The following is a 9,404-nucleotide window of genomic DNA, read 5'->3' on the forward strand; positions in this document are numbered from 1 at the left end:
TTAGTGTGTTCCTCAAAACCATCATAGATCTATCTTAAGCGTGGATCTACTAAGAGTTGAGAGGAATCAAATCTCTTTAGGTGCAAACTCTTTGTCAAGTTTTGTATTCAGAAGTAAGTTTTCATATTGAGAGGTTTGATCTCTCTAGTAGCTTGGTATATTTAGAGTTAATATGGATCTATTCTAGCTTAAAATAAAGTTATAATTTAGTTAATTTTTATGTTTTTTTAATCATCGTAAAGTGAGATGTATCATGAAGTGCCTTGATGGTTATGACTGCGCTACTATATTTTGATGTTAAATCATCATCGTTACATAAAGTAAATTTAAGAATGAAATAATAAGTTACATAACATAACAACCATTGTTTCAGTATATTAACATAAAGCTCCCTATTGTAATCTTACATATTTTTCATCGTTCATGAATTAGGCTACTTAAGCACCCATTTGATAATGTAAGTGCCAGTATCATGTAAGGAAGAAACATCATTAGAATGAAACAATATGTAAACACATCATTGGACACTGATATACCCTAGAAACCCCATAGGGAAAAACAAGCAAACTTTTAATTTTATTAAATGTCTTATGATGGTATTGACCCCTCACTCAATGGTTGTAAGGAAGTTTATCCCTTGACCATTGTCATAAAATATTACAAAGAAATATAATATTAAATACACCATAGCTAGCTAGAATCTATTACATTAATCATGATATCATGTACCCACAAATACTCAAACACTATGTCTTTGTGGCTTGGTTATTTCCTGTAGTAGATTATCTTGCGTTGAAAATCCCTCATTCTGCATGGAAAATTAGTTCATTGTCTACCATAATGCTAAAAATAATCCACCTTTCATGTAAGTCACAATATTTTCCTGCAACTACTACCATCATCAAACTCTGACATCATGATTATAAAATATTCTTTAAATCCAAACAATAAAACTTTGCTAGTTATGTTTTATAACATCTTTTAATGTGCATCGTTAAATTCTATACAAAGTATCGAGAAATGTCATTCTTACCACACATGTATAATTAAAAGCACATAGCTACCAAATCACGACTATTAATCTTTACACGTGTATGGTAATCAAACATGTCTTTCCATTCATAACTTACATGCATAAAGTAAAATACTTACAGACTACCATGGCACTTATCCTTACTTCGCGTGTCTAATGAGAAAGGGAAATAGTTACATTCTACTTCTATCTCTAAAAAATTGGTAACATTTAAAAGAACGTACATGGTTATCCTCATTTCTTCGCACAAGAAGTGGGAAGTCTTTTCAAAGTTCAACACCACACTAACTATTATTTCTATAACAGCCCTGGTTAAAAATCCATGTAATAAAGTTAATAAAGGAAAACTAAGACCAAGGTCATGGGACATGTATTCCAAGTTGAATATTGGGTAACACATCATAGTGGGTGTTCTATTAGTTTATTATGGCTAGGGGAAATTGGCAAAGGAAATGGAAAAGGATTTGAAAGGGTAAAGAGGCATTAATTGGTATTTTATTTATAAAAATAATGGAAAATAGGAGAAAATGAAGGTGAAATGTCACAGGCTGCATGTGAGGAGGAAATTGAAGGAAAATAGAGGAAATTGAATAAAATAGAGGCCTCAATCATAAAATGCTTTTGAGGATCAATTCACAACTTTTAGTTGGTTAACCTTTTGCCAGTTCAGTCTTGGAGCTCTTTCTTTATTCTCTCTACTCTCTCATACTATTGTACACTTAGAGCATTCTTCGAGCACTCTAGAATTGGAGAAAGGAAGGAAAACAAAGAAAACGAAAGTAAAGATCAATCAAGGAAGAGTTGGATCAAGTGGCTACAATGGGATTTTTTTGCGGGTATCGAGTTGCATGTATGGTTTCCTTACTACTCTTGGTATACATGGTACATACATGTGTGTATTTGATTCTCTTACTATCATTGGCATGGGATTTTCTAGGGGTGAAAATAGTTTTAGCTTTTCCTTGCCATTTCTAGATAGTCATGGTATGATGGAGTTCTTTTACTTAGATGAGCTTTGGATTGGTAGATGGTTTTGGAACTGGGTGAGGTGGTCTCAGGAAAATTCCCAAAGGCCTAGGAATCCCTTGATTGGTAATGGTGGGATAGTGGTAAATCCTGAGGGTGGAGATGGGAAAATTCCTCAACGAATTAGTGAAGAAATTCGGAGGCATCTAAGCTTATTTAGGGCCTAGTGATCCCTTGACCAGTTTTGGCAGCATTGTGGTAAATTCTCATAGTGTATGCTTCTTGTTTAGTCCTAGGAATCCCTTGAATGGTAATACCAAGATTGCAGTAAATCATGGTTGTATATGTCAGGGTTTCAGGCCCAGGAGTCCCTTGACTGGTTTTGGCAGTACTGCAGTAAATCCTGAGGAAGACTTGGTAATCTTGTTGTGAGTCCCACATTCATGCTTGGAATATGGCACAAGGTTGATTGGATGAAAGAAATATTTGTTTTAGCCTAATCTATGGTCGGGTGGTAAGTGGAAGTACCTAAATTGGTCGGATTTGCATATGTTAATAAGAGCTCTTTTCCTCTTGTAGTTTTTGAGTAAATGTAATTTTTCTTATGTGGCTTTGATGGTCTTTCTACCATTATTATTATTATGGTTATATGTTGGTTATAAGCATGGTTTTATGAAATATTCAAGTTATGACTCTTATCATATTTTGATCAGTAAATTAATGATTATTGAATGCATGACCTAATAGATGTTATTGCAGCTATTGTAGAGGTCATTAGACCTTCTTGATGATTCCAAGATAAGTTTCAGATCTCTGTGTTTAGATATGTAAGTATGACCTGTAGATTACATGTTCACTATGTGTTTGATGGAATGTTTGTCATGGTTAGGCATAGTTAGGTCAAGTCCTAGATCAAGTTTTGTATTAATGGATTTGTCTAAATCTTATTTATCATTCACAAAAGTTTTGTCAATTTCTAGGCAGAGGTCTGGATCGTAGCCCTGAAAAACTGGCTCAGATCTTAGGGTCTCTTACACAAAACTGGGTAATTTAGACTGTAGTTGATGGGAAGTAGGTTCATCCATGCAATTGTAAGGTTACATTCACTGGCTTTCCTTGTTATGCAAGCGACTGGGAGTTTGGATCATTAAAAAATTCAAGTTGGCTTATGTTTTGGGCACCTGGAGTGGTTGTTCGGTTCCTTGGGGTGTTGTAGCTCTTGAGGAATGTTAGTAAGGTTTCAGTCTATCGATTACACTCCTTAATTATACCTAGGAGGTTGAGTCATATTTTAGTAACTCTTCATCACATATTTACCCTAGTGGACCTGTGAACTTGGGAAACTGTGGGAGGAGGGTGTTACAGAGTGGTAGCAGAGCTCTGAGGTTCAACACTTGGACTGGATGGGTGAAATGTGATTTTCATGCATGCATGTCAGTTGTATATGTATTTGTTATGCATGTCAGCGTCTATATGTTTGTTATGCATGCATTGTTATGGTCATGGTTGTCATGCATGAGGTCATGGCATGCATTTGGTATTGTCATGCATGAGGTTGGTATATTGATATGATTATGTATATGTACATGTATCATGTATCATGATAATATGGATTGATCTTGTAGATGAGATAAACTCCCCTGAGCTTCACTAACATATGTTGATTATGCTTGTATTTGGTTTATCTGACATGGAATTTTTGCAGGGAGTAGAGGATTAAAGATGACAAGAAAAATGGTGGACTACAATTCATGTGATTCTCCCTACAGATCAGAAGAGAAGCATGGTGATGGGTACTCTCCATACATGGCAGACACATTGAGAAGTTTTAAGGCAAATATAACAAGTTGTAAAGTGGATAGTGACAGGATCATTCATTCATAGGAATGACTTGCTAGGGCTCAGGAGAAATAAGCAAAGGTCAATGCAGTCATCCTTTAGAACTTGTCATATTTGCAAAGACACGGATGACCACAGATTAGTTATGGACGTGAGGACATGACTAATGGGGCATATGGAAGTAGGTTTCATGATAGGCACATGTCAGATAGGGATGAAACGGATAGAGATGGTATATTCTTGGATACGCCAGATGGGAGAGGCAATGGACATGGGTTCTACAGTAGTTTTGGTTCAGACAGGTATCATGGTCATCATTGTTATCATATGTACAATATGGGTGATAGGGGATATATGTCGGATGAGTAACTGAATGATCTTGTCATTATCTGCTTTACAACTTCTTATCTCTGCCTTCAAACTTCTCTAGGGCATAATAGAAACAAGCAGAGGTCAATACAGTCATCCTTTAGAGATTTTCATATTTGTAGAGACATGGACAACCATGGATCAATTCTGGATAGGAGGACAAGAATAATGGGGCATATGGAAGTAGGTTTCATGATGGGCACAAGTCAAATGGGGATGACATGGTTAGAGATTGCAGATTCTTGGATACACCCGATAGGAGAGGCACTTGATATTCGTTCTACTCTAGTTTTGGTTTAGATAGGTATCATGGTCATCACCACTATCATCCGTACAAGCAGAGTGACACCAAATATCTTCTTGATGAGTTAAAGAAAGCCACTCCACCTACATTTTATGGAGAGTTGAAGAAGTCGGAAGATGTAGAGGAATGGTTTCTTGGGATGAAGAAATTATTTGAGCTGCATGATTACACAGAGAACATGAAGGTCTAAATAGCTATTTTCAGTCTCACAAGGAAAGTGAATATCTGGTGGGAAAATGTGAAGCGAGTTAGAGAAATCAAGACAGAGGAGTTGAGTTGACATGAATTCAAGGGACTTTTCAAGATGAAGTACTTGTCAGAGAGGTAATACGACAATAAGGCCAAGGAGTTCTATGACATGAATATGGCATCAATAACAGATGAGGTGTTATGTAACAAAATCACAAAAGAGATAGAACAATGACTTCAAAATTAACCTCTTCAAGGGGGAAACCTCCTTTACATCACATAAATTAACAATTATTGAATGATACAAATGACAAGACATCCTTTCTATATATAGGAGTCTAAGGGGTCACAATATCATCCTAGCCTACATAAAAATAATAAGGTAAGGGCACAACAATAACAATAATGGGCTTCTATGGGCCAAAATAATAACAATATGGGGACTACATGGGCATAAGAATAACAATAAGGGGACTACACTAACAATAAAAATAAGGGGATACATTAGTATTATAAGGAACTAACATGCCCCTCTCCTTCAAAAATAGTGTTGTCCTCAATGCTTGAGTAGTTTTGGATGCTTTTGTATAAAATTCTAATCTTCCCATGTGGAAATTCAGTAGGTAAGTTCTTCCATTTGCTGAGATACTCTGAAATTGATCAATTTCATAATTGTCAAGTTCTTGTTTCCATGATTTCTTTAGGTTCCAATATGATTTTTTTTTCCTCATCAATTTCTGGCAATATTGTTTGAACTGGGAGCTTCTCACCTATAACCTTCTTTAAGCTTCAAATATCGAAAAATGAGTGCACTCCAGAAGATGCCGGAAGCTCCAATTTGTATGCCATAGAACCGATATTTTGCAGCACCTTGTAAGGATCACAATAATTTGGTGATAATTTATTATCCTTCTTAGATTGCTTGAGGGACATTTGTTTGTATGATTGTAGCTGTAAAAAATACCCTGTCGCTTACATCGAAACTTGCTATGTAACCAAATCGCAAGAGAGATATATGAACAACTTCCAAATTAGCCTCTTCGAGGGGGAAACCTCCTTTACGTCACAAAAATGAACAATTATTGAATGATACAAATGACAATACCTCCTTTCTATATATAGGAGTCTAAGGGGCCATAATATAATCAAAGCCTACATAACAATAATAAGGTAAGGGCACAACAATAATAATAGTGGGCTTCTATGGGGCACAATAATAACAGTATGGGGGCTACATGGGCACAACAATAACAATAAGGGGCTATAATAGTATTATAGGGACCTAACATGAGGAGTATACAACTAAGTTCCTAGATTTATTGGGGTATGTACCATATCTTAAGGATGAGCAAGCCAAAGTTCAGAGATTTGTCAATGGGTTACCATTAGCATTTAAGGATCGAATTGAGTATGATGAGCCTAGATTGCGGGAAGAAGTCATTGGGAAATTGAAGCACTGTTATGAGAAATCAAAGCGTAAGACAAAGTCTCAAGATGGTTGGAAAGGGAAAGACAATACTAAATGTAAATGACCATCGAAGCGAACAAGACCTCAGGATGTAGGTGAGAAAGAGAACGTTGTTCCTTACAAGAAGTGTAACACCCTCTTCGCACATCTACCCATGTAGCCGACCAACTGGGGTAAACATGTGATGAGAGGCTACTATGATTGGATTCAACCTCCTAAGTGACCTTAAGGAAATGGGATCAACGGAAACACATCAAACAGGCCTTCCACATCAGCTACAACACCCTTGAGAACCATCCCAACACTTCTAGTGACCAAACCCTGGGTACCACTAAGGTTTTAGACATCTTGACCTCTGGACACTCCCATGCTGTGGGCCTAACAACGTCCAAGAGGCTTTGTATGCTCTCATGACAAGGCATGCCAATGTCCAAGGATTATTTTGTAGAAATTCTGCAAATACTCTACAAAACTACCTCTAAGATCATGTAGAAAATATGACTGTAGATTAACTCAATAATGCAATATACTAAAGCAAAATACTATAATCTACTTCTACTATCAATTTGCTTTGCAGAAGCATAAAGATCTAGTTGATTAAGAGTTGAACACATATAACCATAAGAAGAAGAATCAATGCACATGAAACACATAAAATACTCAGGGGAAAGCCTCAACTAAAAACCCCACTATCTGTATTATCATACAAGGTGGAAATATCTTAGAATTACACAAAGCCTTAGCTCTCACATCTAGCCAGCTCTCAGTTCAATCCTCCTAGATGCTCACAGGCAATCAAGGCTTCTCACAAACCTTCTCCTCTACCCTCCAAGTCTCCTATTTCCTTGCGCAGTTTCTCCTGGGTGATCCTATTGTTACCAAGTGTAACACTGATCACTCACACTAATCTCACACCCTGTAAAACAACGCAATCGTCAAGGAACCTCTACCTTGACTGCATGGATGAGTTTCCTTTATAGGAAAAATTCCTGCAACTGATAGTACACTGTCCCTGTCTTTAATCTCAACTACGTCTTTCTCTGAATAGACATGCATGAGTTATTTATGAGAGAATCTTCAATTATATGGAGTACACTAGTTGCATGCATGCATGCATTAACTGAATGAACTCACAATTAGTTCCTCAAACTGTTTGGAACTAATTTAACTAGAATTAACTCAATTAACTGAGCTAACTAATTACAACTCAATTATAACTCATCCTTATCTCCTTAATTAAGGGATAACTTCCTTAATTTAATGGATAACTGTTGCATGACTTCACAAATACTTCTAGCTTGAATTTATCCAACTAATTAATCCAATAAGAATTAAATAATTATTTTTCAAGCAGCCAGTGAGACTAAATTCGAATTTTAATTCTCAATTTTAATTCAAGGACAAATTAGAATTGGAATATACTGGATTCTATTTTTAGCATTTTTTGTCGCTATTTTCAACACTCCCTCTCAACAAGAAAGGAATTCAACTCGATCCCAATCTTGAACCTTTGGAATGTTCTGCATGCAACACTACTCTCTAGTTTTCTTGCTCGAGAAACACCAGAAACAAAAAAACATCCAACCTGAATCAGTATGATGCATCTGTCATCAAAGTCTCTGACTGCTATTGCCTTTATCGACTAAAAACTTTGCGCTTCTGCTGACTCTGCCTTTTTGGACAGTTGTCAATCCTTCTCTGCGCTCTTCAATATATGATTGCTCTAGCCTTTGTCACTTTGATCTCTGACTGCATCAATCCCATTGATTCCTCTCGCTACTATGTACTTTGGGCTCCTGTAGTAAGGTACGATCCATGAGATGAAAACTCTCAATGGACCCTACCCAATTTCAGCCTTCTTGGGACTATCACTTCACATCGCCCCACCTCACACCTCAAGGTATGGCTACATGTGATCCCTCTGCCCACTTGGCTCAAAATTTCCCCCTACTAGAGGTCTCTGCATGAGTGTATGCCTTCACTTGGTCTCCTCTCAGCTTCTTCAACTGTGGCTCCTCCACAATTGTCTGAGACTTCTTCTGGGGCTGCATATTCAGAGGTAATTTACACTCCCTCCCAACCACCAAGTCTATAACATTTTCCTTCCTCCTCAAGGCTTTGCATGCATCTTGAACCTCAAGAGAATACATGTTCTTGACTCGTGAACCAATCTGTTTCACCTGTCTTGTGGTGATGTGTCTAAGGAAAACATTTCCCTTATTGAAGACAACATCTAGTGTTTTTCCTCCAACATCGCGATCGATACCATGTTCTTCTTCAGTCCAGGCACATACTTCAAATCTGTTAAGGTGATACATGGTCCATGCTCCCTCTGAAAAGAAACCGTTCCCACTCCTAAAACACTAAACCTTTCATCGTCACCCATATCTATGAGTATCTTAAGGTCTTTCTCCTCCAATGTACTAAATAAAATTTTATCGCTAGTCATGTGGAATGAGGCTCCACTGTCAAGAAACCAACCACAACCCATCATCAATGATATCATGCATGTGATGAGGGTGAATTCCATCTCGAACTAAGAGTGTAATGCCTCACCTTCCGATCCTTTCGAGGATCCCTTCTTGGACTTCTTCGATGGGAAATTAGTCGCATAATGACCCATATCGTGACAATTGAAGCATCTCACTGTAGACTTGTCAACCTTCTTCCCTCCATGAGAAGAATTCGATTTGGAATGAGAATCCTTCTCCTTCCCTTTCCTTGTCTTACTTGCTAAGGCTAGATTTTCTTCATCATCCTTGGATGAAGAACCATCTCGTGTGCTCCTCCTGATCTCCTCCTGCATGAGATCCGACCACAGTCGTTCCCAATCTGGTGGCTTCTCCCTTCCATTCATAGAGTCCTGGTAGCTATTCCAACTCTTTGGAAGGCCAAGGAGAGCGAGGCTCACCATATCATCATCGGCAGTAGTTATTTCCACACTACCAAGCTTATCTCTACAGGTGGTGAGCTCGTTCAGATATGTGGAAATAGTATCGTTGTTCTCCATCTTGATTCTTCAAAGCTTATCCTTGAGCGCCAATTTCCTCTGGTCGCTACTATTCTGGTAGAGGTCCTTCAATGTCTTCCACATTGAATATGGAGTATCCTTCCCATGGATACTCGAGACAATATGGTCTTGAACTCCCTCAAGGATCATCTGTCTCACCCTCGCCACACACTTCTTCCATTCAACCAACTCTTGTGCATTAGTTACAGCTATCTTGGGGATTTCT

This window comes from Pinus tabuliformis, chromosome 1_2 (genome assembly GCF_031772625.1).
Source record: "Pinus tabuliformis cultivar Carrire ecotype Pingquan chromosome 1_2, CPIR1, whole genome shotgun sequence".
NCBI classification, from domain to species: Eukaryota; Viridiplantae; Streptophyta; class Pinopsida; order Pinales; family Pinaceae; genus Pinus; species Pinus tabuliformis.